This window comes from Lissotriton helveticus, chromosome 12, assembly GCF_964261635.1.
Source record: "Lissotriton helveticus chromosome 12, aLisHel1.1, whole genome shotgun sequence".
In the NCBI taxonomy this organism is placed as follows: Eukaryota; Metazoa; Chordata; class Amphibia; order Caudata; family Salamandridae; genus Lissotriton; species Lissotriton helveticus.
Window position 1 is genome coordinate 670,392,521 of NC_136073.1, and position 22,531 is coordinate 670,415,051.

A 22,531-nucleotide genomic window follows, 5' to 3' on the forward strand; every position below is an offset into this window, starting at 1 on the left:
TGCTAATAGCAAGGTTTATCTGCGATAAAAATCGCCGATGTGCGGCGATAATTTTTGTCTCTAAACAAGTTAGAGACAAAAATTATCTCTATTGGTTGGTAATATGCCCCAACATTTTCTAATATCTGATTGTATTTCGAAGTGAAAGACAGGGTCCCAGAGAGCGTTTGGTGGCAGATGCCAGGAAAATGCCTGGCTGCACTCCCTTGCATGGCAAACTCTAAGAGAACTAGGGGTTGTTCAGCGACAGCTCACGGTAGGTGGTCTACATGTATTGTCTACGCACCAATGTCTCTATTGATGAGCCAATAGTCTATTGTAGACAGGCATTATGCATGATCGTGATACATGTATCTTCGCAGGTCTCTCTGGGGCATATTATCAACAGGGCCGGACTGGCTACCGGGCAGTTGTGTGTGCTGCCGAGCAGGGAGATGATTTCTCCGTGGTGTGAGGTAATTTCGTTGATGGAGACCTGCGTGCGCTTTGAAATAAAAAAAGCAAAACGAATTTCGTTTTGCACACACAGGTCCCCATCAACGAAATCATCTCCCTGCTCGGCAGCACACACAACTGCCCGGTAGCCAGTCCGGCCCTAATTATCAAGGGGGTTTATCTCCACTTTTTTGGCTTTAAAAGCCAAGAAAGCGGAGATAAAATTATCTCCCTATTACCTAGCTGTCGCTAACACCAGTTAGCGACAGCTAGTAGGACATAGCGACCATCTTGGGCCCCGCTTTGCATGTCAGTGAAATTTATCACTAATGACATGCAAAGTGGGCGTGCCAAGATGTTAGCGACTGGAAACAGTCGCTAACATCGCTATCTCCTATTACCAACTTTTGGAGATATTCGCGCTAAGAGCGAATATCTCCAAAAGCTAACACCTGCCCTGAGCAGTTCTTAGCCATGTTATCCAATGGTAGGTGGATAACATGGTTAAGAGCATTAGTTCGGTAATGCATGAATATCGCTGACTTTTCAGCGATATTCATGCATTTCAGGCCGATTTTTATCGCTTAGGAGATAATCCTTGATAATAGCAAGGTTCCTAAGCGATAAAAATCGCCGCAGCTCGGCGATAAAAATATTGCCGCTAAACCAACATAGCGATAATTATCGCTAGTTGTTGGTAATATGCCCCTCTGTGTCTTGCCCTCCAGATGTCAGTTAACCCATTGTCAGCTATTAGGGAAGTATTACAAAGAAATTAAATTAGCTAAAAAAAAATACTATGAGTTTAAAATTCTAAAGGCTGGAAGCCACTCAGAGAAATCTTTAAAATTGTTAAATCCTTTTCTGCTACTGAAGTAGGCTGTAATCAGAAACTTCCGTCAGACACTCGCCTCGTTCTTTCGTGAAAAAATACATAACATTCATGTTAGCCTCCTAGTGCGGGAAATGACATACCACAACAGGGCATGGATGATGTCGCACTAGGGGTTATGGGTAATAAGGAGAGTGAAAAATAATTCCATTCTGTCGACATTTAGCTTAAATACGCAAATAATGAGAGTGTCAACACCAGAAAGGGTTCCTGGGAGCAGGACCCTCCGTGTCGTAAATAACTTGCAGCGTGTGCCGGGGGCGGTTTCCTGACAATGCCTGCAACTCTGCAAGTATAAGCAGAGTATGGAGCGACAAGTGTTTCTACCAGTCATGCCGTTTGTACCCTGTGGCGAGTGGCAGCCATGAGGTGAACTTCCTGGACTAAACCAATCTGTACTCTATGTCTATTTAAGTAGCTGTACACTTGTTGTGCCATCATGAGTTATTGATACCACACACATTCGAGATTAACAAGTTACAAGTGAGTAATTGGTGTCCTGTTTATGGAGCATTCTGAAGGTCAGTCAGTGGAGCACTCAGTTCTAGCCTGCCAGCACTGTGTCCTGCTTCTGAAAAGCACATTGTCCTAGTGGCCTGAACGGGAGGCAGCCATGACAACGCGGACTTTACACCGCGCTGCCATTACGACGCTGCCATCACAACGCAAGTCGTTACAACGACCTGCGCTGGAGGTCGCTCTTGGTAAAGGAATAGTTTTATTTTCTATTCCAACACCTTCCCTACTGTTACGTGGGCTGGAGTTGGAATAGAAAATGAAACTATTCCACAATCCAGCGCCTACACCGCAAGTCGTTGTAACGACTTGCGTTGTAATGGATGCGTCGTAATGGCAGCGCGGGGTAAAGCCCGCGTTGTCATGACATACATCCGGCATGAACTGTGGTGTACAGTCAAACATGGCAAACCGAAATCCAGCAACATCAAATCCCCCAGCCACTCACTCCAACATCCCCAACATATAAGATAATAAAATGCAACTCACCCATTCTCGGTAACTAAACCAGACTTTATTACCAGCGGGAGGTCAGTGGAAGCATGCCAGTCCATCTACCAGTATTCCAGCTCAACTGAAACAACAAACCAAGATAGATAGTGGATCATACCGGGGGAGGGGCTGAAGAAAATCGACCAAATGTGCCTACAGTAGTTAGTCAAGAGTAATGTGCGGGATGTCACCTTGCATATCCAAGGGCAGTAGCATGGTCTTGGCGTAGCCCCAATTCTTCTGTGAAGAAGTGCGTCTTCCCATGTATCATGATATGGAGCTTTGCAGGATAATTCAGTGCATACGCTACACCAGCTTTCTGCAGGGTTGATTGAAACAGAAGAAAATCTGTGAGTGCTGCCTGCGTCACCAGAGTGAAGTCTGGGTAGATGGAGATAAGGATATGTAGATACGATACTTCTCCCATCTCTCTTGCCTGTCAGAGAACTGTGGGGCATATTATCAAGGACAGGCGATACATTATCGCCGCTTTATCGGCAGGAAACTGCCGATAAAGCGGCGATAATGGCCTTGATAATATGCTCTATGAATTCCAATCGAAGCCCATGTTAGATGTGCTCACATCTAACATGGGCTTCGATTGGAGTTCATAGAGCATATTATCAAGGCCATTATCGCCGCTGTATCGTCAGTTTCCTGCCGATAAAAGCGGCGATAATGTATCGCCTGTCCTTGATAATATGCCCCTGTATCTCAGTCTTTGAAGTTCAGTAACTGAGTAATAACAGTGCGAGCAGGGGCAGCCGCAGAGGGCGCCATCCTAAAGAGCAGTGTCCTCTCTCTAATGAAAACATTTGCATAAACGCCTGCCTGTTGAACAATGATTACAGCATGCTTGGAAGGAACGTTTCCAAGCACTCCATAACCTTGGATTTAAGGAGGCAAATGAATCGTATGTTATTGTGACAGGTTCATCCGGCCTTCTACCCCTATGGACATCTCCAACTCGGTGGATCCCTCCAGACCCAAGACCACCACCCTTGAGTGCAACACCACCAGAACACCTGGCTGAACAATGGCAAGAATTTCCTGCTCTGTAAATATGTAATATATATTTGTCCAAGCCTAATCGCTGTTAAAATGTAATCCTGAGTGAATTTGCAATTTGTATATATTTATATCTCTAACAACTAGTATATGTAGTAGACCTTTGTACTCACTACCATTCCTATGTGATTTTAGAGTTTATCTGTTTGTATCTCTTCCTTGAGTGACTTTACAACTTGTACATGTGCAATTTGTCCCTCCTTTCACTCCACTTGTATATATAACTCTAACCACTAGTTTATGTAGTAGACCTTCGTACTTACTAACATTCCTATGTGATTTTAGGGGTTATCTGTTTGTATCTCCTCCTTGAGTGATTCTACAACTTGTACATTTGCAATTTTTCTCTCCTTTCGCTCCACTTGTACATTTGCAAGTTTTTTCCTGTTTATATCTCTTATGTAATCCAAAGTCCTTATGTAACGCAACTGGTTCTTTTGTAAAGAGCTCTGACACCTTCGGGTAATGTTCACGCTATATAAAATCGCATTGAATAAATAAATGAATAAAATGCCTCAAGGTCTGCGTTTTTAGCCTTTATGGCCTCAAGAACTTTCTCTATGAGCAGCAGCTGCATATTTTTGGTAGTCATCATCATCTTTTACGTTTGACACTAGGTGCTCAAGTTAGTCGGTGTGATTATCGTCTTCATCCAAATGTTCTTTCATGTGGTCAAGCCTATTAGTGTGTCAATTTTAGAGTCTATTGTGGCAAGGCTGGGCTTCATGTCCTTCAGCAGGCTTCGCAGTTGCTGGTCCGGTGTTGGCTCCATTTAGTGTCATGAAAAAGATGGTTCTGGATCAGTTTCTTCATTTTTAGATCTCATACAGTGTTTGTTATCAAAAAATAGTTTGGTCTGTTTCTGGTCATCCTTACGCATTTTGACAGCGCCCAGAATATGCCAGAGTGGTCACATCTTTGTACACCCACAGACTTTTAAGCACCTTTCCAATTCTTCTGGCATGTTGGTCTTGCAACACCCTGGTGATAGCAGGGGACACACACAGACCCATGGGCACAGCATTTGTGAGTAGCTGCTTGATGGTGCAGTAGGCTACAAGGAGCAGAAAAAGATTAGCCTGGCCAGGTGACACCATACTCTAGTGCCCCGGTTCAGGAAATGGCAGTTAATAGCTCACAACCCTCAGGTCGTGTTATCCCATCCACAGGAGCAATGATATACAAGGTTAGTCTCTGCCATGCTATGAGATGAACCGTGGTAAAGTGTCTGCTTCACACTCAGCTACTGCAGGCCCTGTCCGTGGAGTCTTCACAGTTGGTTCTCTTGCGGCAGCCAATAAGGGAAAGAGGGCAGTCAGGGCCGATCCCCAGCAGGTTTCACTCCACTTTTGTCTCCTCCACCCGGTTTGGTGGGGGTGTTCATTCACTTGGCACCAGCTCCCATCCAGCACCCCTCGGTTGAATCAGGCATGGATCACAGGGCTGCCACCACCAGTACAGCACAGTCTCTTACGCGCCCCACTCACCTGCCTTGCCAGTAGATACTGCTGGTTCCTGGTCAGGTGAGATCCAGGCTGGAGGACAGAGACCAGCCACAGCACGTTTCTACCCCATGTTGGTTTCACACCGGAAAATATGTGCCATCAGTGGCACCCATAATTTTACCAGGAAGGGGTTGGGGGGAACACATACACATCACTCACACCCATTCATTCAGCACACACCCTTTCACAATACTCACTAACAAATACACATACATTCATACATAGAAGCAGGCACCAAACAAAAATAACCCACATCAAATTTACCACAACAGTAGCTCTCTGACAGGGAAGACTCAGAGGGCCCATGAGGATTGGGACTGCTGCCTTCCCTCATTGGTTGGCCCAAGGTCAGCCAGTGAGGAAAGGCAGCAGTTCTAATCTTGTCGCAGAATGGGATGAAGTTGTTCAGGCTGATGACCCACCCCACTCTGTGACGAGGTGTCACTGATTGACACTCGGCCCTGGGCACTTCAGGCCTTAAAACTGAAGCGCCCAGGTCCGAGGGAATCAGTGGTGCTCCCCTTCATCATCAGGAGTATGGCCCTGAGTCACTTTTGCCAGGCTGAGGAGGTCACGCCCACAGGGCTGTAACTCCACAGCCTTGCAAAGTTCCGCTCAGTCAGCTAGAAGCCTGCACAATTAGCACATGTCTAGCTCCTGGCTGTCTGACCTGAACTAGAAGAGTGTCTTTCAGGCTGACTTTTGTTCAGCATGACAGACACTCTTTTTGCATGGAAAAAGGTGGGGGGCATGGCCCCTCAGTCTGTACAGATTGGCAGCTGCAGTGTGCCATGCCGCTGTACACAAGTCTAGTGAAGCTCGGAGGGCTGCATGTCAGCACACTTTGCCCAATGCCTTCTCACCGCTCATCAGATCTGGCTAGAGATCAAACTATGATGGTCGGCACTTACTTCTGCATGAACACAGTATCTCCTCTGCAGTTCCAGGCCTGCGTTCCACAGGCCAGCTTGAGCCATTCTGGGGCATAGGCCCAGCTCGCTGGGGCACGTGCCACTTCAAGGTACGCCGCTGCACTTGAGAGCCAGAGATCACCACATAGCACTGCTCTGCCTCATTAAATTGTGATGCCCATTACTAGCATGGAGATGGGCATCATTAGGGCAGGATTCATAGTGGATATTTGAATTGGCCTGAAGAGCCTCACCCATCTTGTGGTTCAGCTATATGGAGGCCCCCATCGAGTTTGTTTACAGTAACCCTAATCTGTTGTATGGCTGAACACCACCCAGATATCAATTAAAGCTTCAACATTTTCACCCCAAGACAGACATCTTTGTTATTGTTGTAGTGCCTCAATTACTTAATTTATTGTAGGTCTACAGGTCCCTTGAGGTAATTTGGAGACAGATAGGGGTTAAACCAACATTTAGCATATTTCAGGAGTTCAATGATGTCATGCCCAGAGTGAATATGATGTCCCTGAGTTTGATTACTGTACTAACCTAGCAGTGACACCTATCTCTAAGCCCAGGCAAAAACGAACAATCAACAATTGGGGGTCGATTCCGATTCGGGAAAAAAAACGTCCGTACGATTTGTATCCGGAGCCCTCTCCGTATGAATCGTACCCGTCCGTCCGAGTCGCGAAGTACGATCCGTATTCCGTGAATCCGTCCGAATCGTCGTGATCCGTACGTATTGCAAGGCTGAAACCGTGAACCGTACGACTCGTACACATACTATACGACTCGTACACATGCCGTACGGCCCGACGAGTATGATCCAGGCAGGGGTATGAGGACGCAATTCGTACGGTCCACGTCAGGTAAGGGCGAGTTGTACGGAAAAGCACACAAACACATACACACCGTACGGTCCGTACCCCCCATGATCGCAGTGGTACGCACCGTACCCCTGCGATCATGGGGTGTACGAGCCGTACCCCCATTGTACGATCGGTGTATGAGCCATACCCCCATTGTACGATCGGTGTACGAGCCGTACCCCATTGTACAATCGGTGTACGAGCCGTACCCCCATTGTACGATCGGTGTACGAGCCGTACCCCCATTGTACATGGGGTACGGCTCGTACACCGATCGTACAATGGGGGTACGGCTCGTACACCAATTATACAATGGGGGTACGGCTCGTACACCGATCGTACAATGGGGGTACGGCTCGTACACCGATCGTACAATGGGGGTACGGCTCGTACATGCCATGATCGCAGGGGTACGGTGCGTACCCCTGCGATCATGGGGGGTACGCACTGTACCCGGGGGGCCGTTCCGTACCTGTTTCGGCGCGAACTCTGCTTTTACGGCTGTTTTCAGCTCCCGTAGAAAAAGGGTTGTACGGTGCGTACCCGACACGTATCGTACTTGCTGGGTCGTAAAAACCACCCATGAACCGTACAGATGTCGCGTACAGCGGGATCCGAGGGAGAATCGTACGGAGATTAGAGTCGTACGGTGTCTTGTACGACTTGTACGGAGTACGGCTCCTGGTACGAATCGTACTTCGTCGTATGTACGGGGGACGTTGCAGGGTACGATTCGTACGGGAAAAACGCTCCGAACGGCTATTCGGAGCGGTTTTTCCCGAATCGGAATCGACCCCTTGGTGTAAGATGAAAACTATTATATGAAATCTATAAAATAAGGCATACCCATATATGATGTGACCTCTGGATTCACAATAGGTGTGTACATTGTTTAACTGCCAGTGGTCTGGATTCTGATTATATTGTGCAATCTACTTTGGTGGCTTTAGCACTTTCTGTCCTGTCAATTGCTCCAAGCACACTGGGGAAATGGGCAATGACATAGAAGTGTTGTGGCACGGAATGACGATTCTTATAGGTTTCCTGAAAAAAGAATCTGAATTTTAATAAAGGCGAGGATGTTAGTATTATGAATGAACATTTATTCACTTCTGAGCAGCAACCTTTAAAAGCTTCCAAAATAGAACTGTAAAAAGTATCACATCACAATTTCGAACTTTCAGTCTCATAAATGCTATTCATACTCCATTTTCTTCCTTTTTTGTTTGTCTCTTTCTGTCAATCGTTCTGTTCTATAATCCATCCACACCACATTATTATCCACATCTAATTATCTGCAACATAAAACAAAAACACATATATCTGTGGCTTAAATACTTACATTAAACATTATAAATGTACTACGAACTAAGGGGTCCATTAGGATGGCGGGCAGACTTTTTCCGCCCGCCATCCTATCGTGAAATGGGACTGCCCGCCATATGGGTGGGGGTCCCGTGGGGGCCATTAGGATGCACCCGCCACAGTGGCGGGCGCATCTGCATTCCTGACATTGTGGCAGGCGGTGCACTCGGCACCGCCCGCCACAATGCCAAGAAGGCATGTTGTGCACTTTCATGCACAACATGGCAGGCACCGCGCGGTGCCTGCCATGTTGTGCATGGAACTACAGGGGGGTACCAGAGGTACCCCCCATCTGCACCCCCCACCCCCTGGAGTCCCTAGGGGCCCGCAACGGCCCCCACAGGCAGACTCTGCATGCCTTTCTGTGACGAAAGGCATGTCCCAGCACACATCCTAATATGGCTAGCGGTGTCTAATAGACACCGCCACCATATTAAAGCCTTTTCCGCCCGGTCGACTTGTCGTCCCGGCGGAAAAGCGGCGGATGGTTTTTCCATCCGCCACGGACCCACCAGCCATTGTAATATGGCGGGGGATCATTGCTGAGAGGATGACGGGCGGATCACCCCCGCTGTGGCTGCCGCTGGCCCGATGGGGGCGATCTGCCCGCCATCCTAATGGGGCCCTAAATTGTCCATACCATGAACATGTTAAAATTATTAATTCCCTAACCAGAACTCTCTCCTAGGGAAGGGTGGGTGGGATAATGCAAGCCTCCTTGTCTTTAACAAAATCGCAATGCTTTATTCAGTAAACCTATAAGAATAATCATTTTATGGCAATCCAGGAGGTGAGCGTTATTATCAAAGTCCTTCAAGATACAATTTAAACATGATCTTTAGCCAGGGCCACTGATATTATGCGGCAGAAGAGGGCCAAATTATGCGGCAGGGCTGAGTAAATTACGCGACTTCAAAAGGCAAATTATGCGGCAAAATGCAGGGCATTTTGTAATAAGGTTGCTTTATTATTTCATCATTTTTAAACTTGGTAACACTGTCTGGGCTTAGGTTGCACCCCATTAGTACCAGTTTAACACCCAAATAAAGATATAAACAACAGAAAGATGACCAGTCAAGTTTTGAAAAGTGCCTTCCAGCACGCTGGAACACGTGTCACTACCTTTTCACTAACGTTTGAACCATCTGAGCTAGAAACAAAATAGTTTTTTGTTAAAATCTGCAGAATATGCGGTAGATGTTGGATTATTTGGCAAATGCAGCAAATCTATAATCATGCAATAATCGCCACGGACACACAATGGCATACATCCAGTGGCCCTGTTTATAGCCTTGAAATAAAGTCCCCTGAATGTGTTGGCAGTAAGCCGATCTGCAGTCTTCATGATTTCCTCCAGATGACCCCCGTCATACAAACCTTGCTTGCCATTGCACCCTTGACTGAACGAGATGTAAACTTTGCCATATCCACTCCTGCCTCCATTATTGCATCTTTCACCCACCTAGCAATTGTTGCATTTATAACCAGTTTAAATGGTCTTACATAAGATACGAACAACTTAACTGATCCCCACCATCAAATCTCTTCTTCAATATTCTCAACTCATATTCCTTTAAACATCTCACAAGGCACAATTTAGGTAAATTGTGAAATCTAGGATAAAAACTAGAGCCCAACATAGTTTTTGTCCTTTTATGGATTTCAAAAACTACTCCATTAGGCAGAAAAAATTCCGGGTGACACTACCAGTTCATGAACATCCGAAAATCTCCCGAAAGAAATAAGACATAATATTGTCGGTAAACAGACACAATATCGAGGTCTTTCTTCTGACCTACAGTAATATCGAGTTTTTAATATCGAGGTACAAAAATATCGAAAGGAAGAATATCATGGACCAGAATATCGATAGTATGGTAGGAAATATTGAGTTGTTTAATATTGTTCTTTATTTTTGAATGTATTTTAAATGTATGTATTCTATATTTTTGTTTAAGTATTGTATTTATTTTTTAATATAAGTATACATTTTTTTGTAGTTATTATTTATTTTTTAAGTAAATTTTGCGGTTTAGTTCTGTAGCGGGTTGTGGGTTTATAGGGGAATAGGGTAGGAAGTAATTTGTTTATAATTAACTAATATATTTTATTTGATTCATATTGATGTATTTAATATTTTATATTGTTAATTGTGTTAATTAATTTATTATTCATTAGTTATTAATTGGTTGTTCATTATTAATAATTAATTGGTAAATATATTAATTGTTTTATTTTTTAACAGGTTGTGGGTTTATAGGAAAATAGGGTAGGAAGTAATTTAGTTAAAATAAAGTAATTATACATTTTTTATTTATTGGTTTTGATAATTAATGTATTGTTAATTAAATATTAATTGGTAATACATTTTTATTAATTGGTTAATTGATAATTATACTAATTGTGTTATTTGTTTTAGGAGAGGTTTATGGGTTTATAGAGGAATAGGGCAGGAAGTAATTTAATTTTGATAAAGTAATTATTATGTTTTATTTATTGGGATTGATAATTAATGTATTGTTAATTAATTATTAATTAGTAATACATTTTTATTTGAATAATTGATAATTATATTAATTGTGATATTTTTTTAGGAGCGGGTTGTGGGTTTATAGGGGAATAGGGTGAGAAGTAATGATACATTTTTATTAATTAGTATTGATAATTAAATGATTGTTAATAAATTAATAATTGGTAATTCATTTGTATTAATTGATTAATTTATAAATATATATTAATTTAGTTATTTTTTTAGGAGCGCATTGTGGGTTTATAGGGGAATAGAGTGAGAAATAATTTAATTATAATGAAGTCATTATTAATTTCTATTTGTTATTATTTATGAAGAATATATCATTCATTTTTTTTATTATTTTTATATTCATTATTTATAAAATTATTCAATTAAATAAGTATGTTTGGTAATTTTAACCCTCTGCTATCCAATACTTTCCCTACTATTGCACTCTCTGGAGTGGGAATAGTAATTTTTACCCCTACACTATCCAACACTTTCCCTACTGTTGCACTCTCTGGAGTGGGAATAGTAATTTTTATCCCTACGCTATTCAACACTTTCCCTACTGTTGCACTCTCGGGGGTGGGAATTGTAAATGTAACCCCTCCACTATCCAAAACTTTCCCTACTGTTGCACTCTCTGGAGTGGGAATAGTAATTTTTACCCCACGCTATCCAACACTTTCCCTACTGTTGCACTCACTGGAGTGAGAAAAGTAATTTTTACCCCCTTCGCTATCCAACGTTTTCCCTAATGTTGCACTCTCTGAAGTGGGAATAGTAATTTTTACCCCTACGCTATCCAACACTTTCTCTACTGTTCCACTCACTTGAGTGGGAATAGTAAATGTAACCCCTTCACTATCCAAAACTTTCCCTACTGTTGCACTCTCTGGAGTGAAAATAGTAACTTTTACCCCTACGCTATCCAACACTTTCCCTACTGTTGCACTCACTGGAGTGGGAATAATATTGTTTTACCCCTTCGCTATCCAACACTTTCCCTACTGTTGCACTCACTGGGGTGGAAATAGTAATTTTTTACCCCCTCGCTATCCAACACTTTCCCTACTGTTGCACTCAGTGGAATGGGAATAGTAATTTTTTTACCCCTACGCTTTCCAACACTTTCCCTACTGTTGCACTCACTGGAGTGGGAATAGTAATTTTTATCCCTACGCTATTCAACACTTTCTCTACTGTTGCACTCACTGGAGTAGGAATAGTAAATTTAACCCCTTTGCTATCCAACACTTTCCCTACTGTTGCACTCTCTGGAGTGGGAATAGTAAATTTAACCCCTTCGCTATCCAATACTTTCCCTACTGTTGCACTCTCTGGAGTGGGAATAGTAATTTTCACCCCTTCGCTATCCAACACTTTCCCTATTATTGCACTCTCTGAAGTGGAAATAGTAATTTTTACCCCTACGCTATCCAACACTTTCCCTACTGTTGCACTCTCTGGAGTGGGAATAGTCATTTTTACCCCTACGCTATCCAACACTTTCCCTACTGTTGCACTCCCTGGAGTGGGAATAGTAAATGTAACCCCTTTGCTATCCAAAACCTTCCCTACTGTTGCACTCTCTGGAATGGGAATAGTATTTTTTACCCAATGCTATCCAACACTTTCCTTACTGTTGCACTCACTGGAGTGGAAATAGTAAATTTTACCCCTACGCTATCCAACACTTTCACTATTGTCACACTCTCTGGAGTGGGTAAAGTAATTTTTACCCCTCCGCTATCCAACATTTTCACTACTGTTGCACTCACTGGAGTGGGAATAGTCATTTTTACCCCTTCGCTATCCAACACTTTCGTCACTGTTGCACTCTCTGGAGTGGGAATAGTAATTTTTACCCCTATGCTATCCAACACTTTCCCTACTGTTGCACTCTCTGGAGTGAGAATAGTAATTTTTACCCCTTTACTATCCAACACTTTCCCTACTGATGCACTCTCTGGAGTGGGAGTAGTAATTTCTACTCCTTAGCTATCCAAAATTTTCCCTACTGTTGCACTCTCTGGAGTGGGATTAATCATTTTTACCCCTACACTAAACAACACTTTGCCTACTCTTGCACTCGCTGGAGTGGGAATAGCAATTTTTACCTCTATGCTATCCAACACTTTCACTACTGTTGCACTCTCTGGAGTAGGAATAGTAATTTTATTCCCTCCGCTATCCAATATTTTCTCTACTGTTTTAGTTAATGTAGTGTATAATGTATTTTAAAAAGATTAAAAATATATAATTTTTAATTTGCTATATATATATTTTTATATTTTTATTTATATTATTGGTGTATGTGTATATTTATATATATATATATATATATATATGTATTTATAATTTTTAATATGTTTTTTAACAATTTATGTTATTAAAATAATTATTTGTAAGTGTTATTAAGTAAGGATATATTTTATATTGTATACATATATATATGTTTATTTTTACATTATGGGGTTGATTCCGATTCGGTAAACTAATCCTTACGACGATTCGAATTCGTAGCCCTTTCTGTACGAATCGTACAAATCCGTCCGAGTCGCGTAGTACGATCCGTAGGCAAAAAATACGTCTGAATCATTGCGAACCGTACAAAAAGCAAGGGAAAATCCGTACGATACAGACCCTCACGGTGAACCGTACGAATCGTAAACTTGCTGTTCAACCCGACAAGTACGATCCGGACCGGGGAACGAGAACGTGATTCGTACAGAAAACGTCATATGAGCAATTCATACAGAGAGCCACACAATCACATACGCACCGTACCCCTGCAATCATGGAGGTACGCACCGTACCCCTAAGCACCGTACACCTACGCACCGTAAACCTATGCACCCTACCCCTAAGCACCGTACACCTATGCACCGTACCCCTAAACACCGTACCCCTAAGCACCGTACCCCAAAGCACCGTACCCCAAAGCACCGTACCCTATGCACCGTACCCCTGCATTCATGGGGTGTACTCACCTACCCGGGGGGTCCATTTCGAACGCGGTTCGTGTCGAAATCTGCTTTTAGGGACATTTTGAGCTCCCGTAGAAAAAGAGGCGTACAGAGTGTTGACGTGACGAATCGTACTTGCTGGGTCGGAAAAAGCTGCTTCGATACGTACGGATATTGCGTACTGCGTGTTCCGAATGCGATTTGTACGGATTATTAAGTCGTATGGTCTTTCGTACGATTAGTGCGGAGATCTGCTTTGGGTTCAGATCGTACTTCATCGTGCCTACGGGGAAATTTAAGGTGTACGATTTGTACGGGAAATATGCTCCGTACGGCTATTCGTAGGGGATTTTACCGAATCGGAATCGGCCCCTATATGTATTAGTTATAATTTTAAACATTTCAAATTCATTTTAACCATGTTTGTTTTTATTATATGTATTATTTACTTTGTTTTATATTATTTCTTAAACATTAAAAAAAACGTTATTTTTAACAACAATATTTTTGTTAATGATATTTTTTTCCGATATTTTTGTACTTACCTTTCTGTAGATAGGACTTCGATATTCTATACATCGATATTTTGGGTCTGATATTTTTGTTGTCGCTATTCTTGTCGTCGATATTCTGTCAGTGATTCAATATTGTCACCAATTTCCAAGATAACTCTCTCACCACCTACTTATTATTCAGTCAAGTCACTAACAATTGCAAAACTACATCTACATTCCACAATGTTTGATATTTCCATTTCGTTAATCTGTATACCAGAGGACTCCTACCCAATGACAGCCCTGACTTCAACAAATGTCCACCTACTACAGCAGATCTGTAGCAATTTATAGTTCTGTAAAACATCCCTTTCTCAAATAATTCCACCAGAAAACATGCTACCCGTACTTCATCTGCCGCCAGGGGATCCAAATCCCTTTCCACGCACCAACATGACCACACCTTCAGAGCCTCTCTAAACCTCTTCCTTGTTCTGGAGCCCATGACTTACTGAGTAATCCCAAAGCTGCATTCAAAAGCCCCTTGAATCTTCCTGAACACCTGATATACTCCAAACTACAAGGTTGGGAGAACCAGACTAGGCCAAATGAAGTTCCTTGTTCTCTACTCCCAACAACAAACCTCTGCAAGTCATTATCAAATGCGGTTGCTCCATTGCCTACTCCATCACTGATGGGAACCAAGCCTGAGTTGTCCTAAAAGGAGTTACTAGAAACAACTGACACATCTCTCCCCTGTACCAAAACTCTCTGAATCAAAGAGAAAGGGGAAAAGCATACCCTCTTACTCCCCTCCAATCCTGCATAAATGCATTCACTGCTATTGCTCCCAGATCCGGTCTTCAACTGAATTAATTTGACAAGTGATAAGTCAACCTGGAAGCAAACAGATCCACCTCCAGTTGTCCCATAAGAATCAAGATCCTTCGAAAGATGTCCTCTCTTAACTTCCACTTTCTGTAATCTGAAACATTCTGTGAATTCCAATCTGCTATCACATCCTGAACCCCTGCCAAATACTCCGCCTTCAAACCTATTTTGTGTTCCAAACAAAATTCCCACTTTCCCTTTGCTAATTCTGACAATCTCTTGGACTGCTTCCTCCCAATCTGTTTATAAATGCTACCACAGTCAAATTGCCCTTCTTTAATATGTCTGAACTCCCCTTCAAACCTGTCCTGTAACTTTGGATTGCAAACAATCCTGCTTGAATCTCCAAATCATTTATGTGCTGCTCCTTCTCCAACGGAGTCCAAACTCCACCCGTCTCATGAGCTAGGCAAGATGTCTCCCATCCTAAATTGCTTGCATCTGTCTCCTGAACAAAATCTGGCTATATTAAAAAAATAGCCAGATCATTCTAGGCTCCCAAATTTTCCTTCCACAATATCAACTCCTCTCTTGACACCACGCCAGAGACACCATGTCCCAATACCATAAACCTCTCACCAGACCATAAGTCTGTAGGCACTAAAGAACCCTGTAATTCAAAGGCCCCGGAAAAAACACTTGAATTGATGATGACAACAGGCCACTTACCCAAGTCAACTCTCTCAAACTCACTTCCTCCTTTCTTGACATCGAGCTCGCCTCTTGCTATATTTTCCTCACTTTCTTCTATGGTAAGCGCAATTGACTCACCCCGTGTTCCATTACAAAGGCTAGAAACTCCAAAGTCTGATTTGGAGTTATCACCGTTTTGTCCAAATCTATCACAAAACCCAGACTTTGTAATAAACTTATAACCAAATCTAAGTCCTCCTACAACTCGTCCCCATTTTGATTTATTAGCAATGCCTAATTCCCTTAAGATCAAACATGTTTTCTCCAAAGGGGTACACCATCGTTGTTGAATCCCTAGATTTAAAATTAGTGCTGAAGTCACTCTCATTAACCAATCCATCTTTATATTCTAAATCTAGAATATAATCATCTAGATCTTCATTAGATCCACCTCCTGACATCCCCACTCCTCTTTGGGGTTCAATCCACTTGCAGTATTAAACTGACCTCTTCTTGTGCCGCTTCGGACACCCTCTCTCTTTGAACCGCCTTGGACTCCCTTGTCACTGAATGATTCATCCATATGCCTCCTCTTCCTAAGACATTTCCCACCAGGACCTCTATTAAGATCCTCATCATCCAAAATTTAGAAGTATGACTCCTGTACTATATTCCTACTATCCCTCTCCTTACTCAAAACTTGCCTAGCAGACTCTTGTACAGCTGTCTGCAACTCTTCCCTTTCAATCCTCCGTATCCTCTCCTCCTGTTTGGAGGTGACCATCACATTTTCGGTCATAATGACTTTTTCCAAAAATTCTTCATATTTTTCCCTATACTCTTTAATATTATTTCAAACTAATGCACAATCTGATTTTTAAAAAGATTTTGAAACGTTTTCCACCTTTTTCAACTTCATTTTTCACAAAAATGCCACTCGTCAGAAATAGCTTGCATCTGTCACCGGCAAGAATAGCACCTTTCAGGTGATTTGTTTTTATGGTGACGCACCTCACAAACCAAATTCCCCAGGAAAAAGACTTTCAGCCCCCGGTCTACGTCACATGCATTGGCAATATGCTGATGAACACAGAGGCTCAGAGGCTCGTGATGAGATTGCGTGTCGGTTCTAAGATGACCTCCTCACGCTCGAAAGAAGAGAAGCTGCACGAGGCCTAAAAAACGTTTCTGCCCTCGTGTGCGAGACTATCTAAAACACATTTGAACCCAAATGCCAGTAAGTCTACTATACTCCTTATTATATATTATAACCAGACGCTATATACAACCAAAATTTCTAATACATCTCAGAGTATAAATCATATTAATTTGATAATAATGACCATAAACCAGCATTTTAAACACTAAACAATAAACGCTACTTAAACCCTTTAAAAGAAAATCTCAACTTAATTAAAGATACCCATACATTGTGTATTAAATGAATTAACACTCCAAAGTCATCACAATAACATATCTCACTCTATATACTTATCTGCTCAGAAGCTCGGAAGGAAATGGAGTATGAAGAGTATTTATGGGACTGAAGGCCATATTACCAAGATGTGTGTTAAAAAACGCACATCGCACATTTCCCTATTGCCGCCTATCGCCGGATTTTATCGCCGTGTTAGCGCGTCAATATCAACGTGCAACACGTAGGCGGTGTTAAATCCGGCGATAGCCGGCGATAGAGAACATTAGCACGTGAAAACAAGCGTTGTTGTCACGCGCTAATGTGTACCTTGATAATATGGGGGGGTGGATTCAGCTTTATGATCCACACCCCCATGTTATCAATGCCTAACACCTGATCAGAGGCCTTGGGAGATCTGCGATAAACAAGTTTATCGCCGGTCTCCTTCTCCCAACGCCTGCCGTGGTAATAGGGTGTTACCACCTCCAACCACATTTTACATGAGGTTGGACGTGGGAACGTCCACTTTGCATGTCATTAGCGATGTTTCTCGCTGACATGCAAAGTGGGCTTGAGGCAGGCGTTAGCATGCCCTTGTTAATAGGGCGCTAGAAGTATCGCCGCTTTCTCTGCGCTATTCTCCGAAAAAGCGGCAATACTTCATCTTGGTAATATGGCCCTGAAAGTTCTAAATTGTAATGTTCTATTTTGGAAGCTTTTATGGGTTGCTGCTCAGAAGGAGTGAATAAACGTTTATGCATGATGCTAGCCTCTTGTCTTGCCATAAAATCCCTTTCCCGCAGTGATAAATAAGTGTTAGTGCAGCAAACAGCAACACAAACATTGTGGAAAAACAGTTGAGCTTGTGGCATGCTTTCCTGACCTTTCTGTAATTGGTTGTTTCTTTGATGAGGCACATCTGGTGAGGGGTCTGCTGCACACATTGATAATGAGTCTCCTTTGATTGTCAGGTATGTATGTATCTTCAGAAATTATTATTTGTGTACATTCAGCAGTGTTCTGATGTATGTAGGTGAGTAGTATAGGAATGATACCTTCCGTCACAATTCATTTTTGACAGGTGGGAACGCCCCCCGGAAGTGACGTAGGAGCCGGAAGGGCGTGCCATAGTCAGCAGAGGACCGGAAAGCCATTTGTCCTAAAAGAGGCGGGAAGCTAGACCATTGGTTTGCTGCGGCAGTAATTTTGCCTCCTAAATTAAAAAAGTCTGGACTGTGAAATGACTGCATTTATGAAAATAAAATTAAAAAATAAATAAATAAAGACAAGGGTTATGCAATTGTGATTTCTTTTACATGTGTGGTAATGTATTTGGGCTGATAAACATGGTCATCTTGTAAAGCAACAGCAGGGGGTTGGCAACATGTCCATGCAGTGTTCTGTAACATGGTGGACGGTCCTCCATCAGCCCCTAGACTGCTAGGGTCCCTGTGCAATATTTTGCACAGCCTAAGTTTTAAAGTGCCTGGTGTAAAATGATTCCTGTTATGAAAAGGAAAAAATAAATAAATAAATATTTTTGAGTTCGCTGATGTAAATGGTGTCTGTATGGAAACCAAAATAAGGGAAATAAATAAAAACACAGGTTGTGCAATTGTCACTTCTTTCTTTCTAAAGGAACGTAATGTTTGAGGGATAATAAACAGGGGCCTGTGTGTAATGCAACTGTGTGGGCTGTGTATCAGCCCAGTGCATGGTTCTTTAGCCTCTGTAATGTGTTGTCACAAACCTAAAATGCAAGGTTGATGCTGCAGCATCATGCACAGCCAAAGTTGAAATGTACGATGTATGTGACAATTACTAAAAGAAAAAAAAGAAAATAAACATTTTAAAGGCTCTGATCCAAAATGATGGCAATCATGAAAAGGAAAATAAAATAAATACATAAAGACAGGTGTTGTGTATTGTGTTTTCTTTCTAAGTGGGAGTAATGTGCCAGGGCTGGTAAACATGGACCTGTCTGTAGGGCAGATGGGGGCTGCGTAACATGCCCCATGCAGTGTCCTTTAACCTGGTAATGTGTTGTCACAAACCTAGACTGTCAGTTCCCTGGGGCAACATTATGCACAGCCTATTTGAAAGTCTCTGTTGTAAATGACACTAGTAAAGTAATGTTGTGTTATGCAACAGGCTTTGCTCCACGTGTGAGTGTGCCGGGCATGACTGATAAACATAGCATTCTTGTACAACATGCACAGAGTTCAGCAACACTGCTAGGTATATTTCTGTAACTGCAAAATAGACTACCACAGCCCAGAAAGGGCTGGATGGTGCAAATTCCACAAAAGGCGGCAAATCAGTCATGGAGTTGTAACCTGGTGAAGAAAAAATGCTTTTTCAGCCCAAAAAGAGCGGTACGGACTAGAGTTTCATAAGAGCGGCAAAACCAAAAATGTAAGTTTGCTGATGTAACATTTTCAGCGCCTAAAGACACGAAGACGCTTCTACGTGGGAGACAGCTGGCATGGACTGATAAGCATGAGAGTCTTGCAAAAAGTGGCGCTGAGGGTCTGGAAATATGCACAGTCATGATGTTCTTAGATATGGAGAGGTCGGTGAAAGTATGACTTTTTTAAGGCACGCTTTTAACACCTTGGGAGTGTGCAGAGAAAAAATTGAAAGAGGGACGTAACTACACTTGAACTCTGAAATTTGTTGGAGCACCTAATTATATCTTTGCGGGTAAACAGGCTTTGCCTGAAGACTACAGAGTTAACATGGCGCAGAGGGGAAACAGCCACACTGATGAAACACACTCTATTCTTAATGTAAGTAGCTATGGATTTTGTTTTTATTCTATAAGGCAGTTCTGGTATTTGTTAAAATCTTTAGACAAGGAATAAATGTAAAATAAGCATGCATATAGTTATTATTGTAGTACTATGTCATAGAGACCTAACAGCTTTAAGAGGGTAAAAATTACAAAATAAAACAATGCCTTTTATACACATACCTTAAGTGTTGGTGGTCTCCGGCGTCTGCTGTATTACAAGGGGCCAGTTATGGTAGGTGCACTGGCTGCTGCTCTGCGCACTTGTTCTACCCCAGACACTACATTTTATTGACTGCTTGCCTTCTCCTGCTGCATCTTCTGGGAGCACACTCCTCAGCATACTGATACACGATCTTTACTAAACACAGCTAGCATTCCAGTACTTGTAGTGCTGGCTATTCTCAGGCTCATACTGTTTAGGGACAGTACCGTAATGTTATTGGGAAATCAACAATGACAATACTTCCTATCAACATTCTATGCATGTTTGCATTCATTTGAGAAGACTACTGATGTTTTCAGGGTGAGTGTGAAAACATCAGTTGATGCTGTTAGTCTAGTACATTTGTATTTACAGCAGCCAGGATACAAAGTGCACATCCGGGGGCTCAGACAACACCATTGCATTTAACAATTACAGACGTGGCATTACATTCCTCGCCACCCTGCCATTGTATCCCCTTATTTGGCACCGCTGATAGCCTCCTCGTGATTGTCTTCTGTTCAATCCACTGCAGTATTGACAACACTTGTTTATTGTAGTTTTACTGCTTTGAGTCCATGTCTCATGGATACACAGGTTTTGCTCTCTTGATCTCAGTTGCAAAAATTGTACGCTGTCGACCATTCTTTGAAGTGGTTAATTTGTAAAAAAAATAAGGGCTGAGGCTCTTGTCAGGAGGCAGCTTGCACCAGCCCATTTCTCCTGTTAGCACCGCCTAAAACAGAACCAACTACCAACCACGAAAGTGGGGAGAGGATGTGGCGTAATGGCCAGAGTTGCTGAGTTCGGCACATGGGAACCAGGTTTGAGCCACGGCATCGGCTCAACATCCTGTGATTCCGGACAAATCACTTAATCTCCCTATGCATAAATGAATGTGTCCTTAACTGGTGCTAATGAAAAGCACTGGTGTTGATGATTAAGCGCCGGCTGAGCACTGGAAAACACTAGCTCAAATTAAGCACTGATTCTTATGCTTCTTTGTGCTAGAGCTAAAACATACATGAACCTGTCAATCTGTGGAAATTATTCTTAAATGAAAGTGCCTTGAAGTACATGTGCTGAGGCAGGAGGACAGATCCATACTCCCATACACAGAGTATACTCCTTGTGTTGTACATTCCCAAAGGTAGCATCCAGTGTAGATAGAAAAACACAAACTTCTTTTTGTCCACACCTATATCACTCACAATTACCAACAACTGGTGCCCCGGGTGTTGGAACTAGGGGTGTAGCAGGTGCTACAGCACCCCCAGACCTGGAAGGAGTTAAGAAAGGTGATGGAAAACAGTGAAGCCTTTCAATCTGTGAAATTTTCAAACATCATTAGCTGTGTGCTCAAAAGCAGTGAAAGATCAATGGAACTTAAGGAGAGCCCAGAGAACAAAGGTATGCAACTCTTTTGAGAGGGTGATATCAGATTACAAGAACAAACCACATGAAAGGTACTAATGTAACCAATAGCTCCTTTTTAAAGTTTGCCAACATCGCAAATAAGAATCATTTGAGTCTTTTAATTGGGAAATGTGGAGACAGACATGTGTTAAAGTAGGGTGCGTAAACAAACCAATCCACAAATTATTTTACCCATGCATACATGGCTAAAACCACTCTGATTTATTAATGGTCTCTTCTAACTAACTCATTTCTTTAATATATATATTTTTAAATAAATTGACACAATGTATTCACATGTTTCATAATATCGCACCATGATGCAAACTGAACCACATTTTCACTAAAAAAGGTCTCCGACTATCATTCACCCTCTTGCATCCCTTCAGCTCCCCACTTAATACTTTTTGTCATGCTCATTTGATACACTTGCTTGTTCAGTAACAGCAGGATGCTCTTAGAACACCTACAGTTTTAGGGGGCTGAAGCCCCTGGCCAACATTCTGAATCAGAAATGTGTTCTAGCATCGCTGATGGATTTTCAGAGCTCATGTGACATTGTTCACCAAATGACCCCTTTGCAAGTTCCCTGGGAAGCAGATCCTACGTTGGTTTATGGCGTAGAGCACTACTGCGGATGAGTCTAGACCTTCCATATTCTAGATGACAGAAGATTTTTGTTTTCCAAATCCTTGTGCAATTAAAAGTGTCTCAGAACAAGGTAGACATCCTCCATCACCATAACGACCTTTAAAATCTACATACTTAGTGTGTCGAAATAGGACTTTCTATGGTGTATTGAGCCGAAGAAGAAAATGGACTCTGATATCCAGAAAGCGAGGAAATAAACCTGATACTGTGTTAGTAGCAACTGTGTAAATGGGAAAGAACTCTTTGTTATGTTATGGTAGGTGTTTTTATTTAGCCACCCTACACCGTTTACATGGTCTGTTAACACCCTTAAGTGTTATGGCAGTTTGCTGTCCAACAGAAGGTTCATTTTATTGGGGACATCAGACTTGTGTATTCCTGATTTGTTGTCCGTGTGTTTGTGGGGGCTTTGCTCAATTTACATGGTGGTGGTGTGTCTCTATCCCTGAGCCTCAAGTTTATTGTTTGTCCATTTGTGGATGTAAACAAG

At 42.3% G+C, this 22,531-nt stretch overlaps 1 long non-coding RNA gene across 1 annotated transcript; it reads right to left on the bottom strand.

Moving 5' to 3' along the window:
• Positions 1-2,348: 2,348 nt before the first annotated feature.
• LOC144798699 (uncharacterized) lies at positions 2,349-20,089 on the bottom strand. The gene is made up of 3 exons (XR_013603618.1): positions 19,953-20,089; positions 2,527-2,654; positions 2,349-2,417 (listed from the first exon to the last, which is right to left on the bottom strand). It is a non-coding gene; the product is annotated as an uncharacterized LOC144798699 (long non-coding RNA).
• Positions 20,090-22,531: the final 2,442 nt, after the last annotated feature.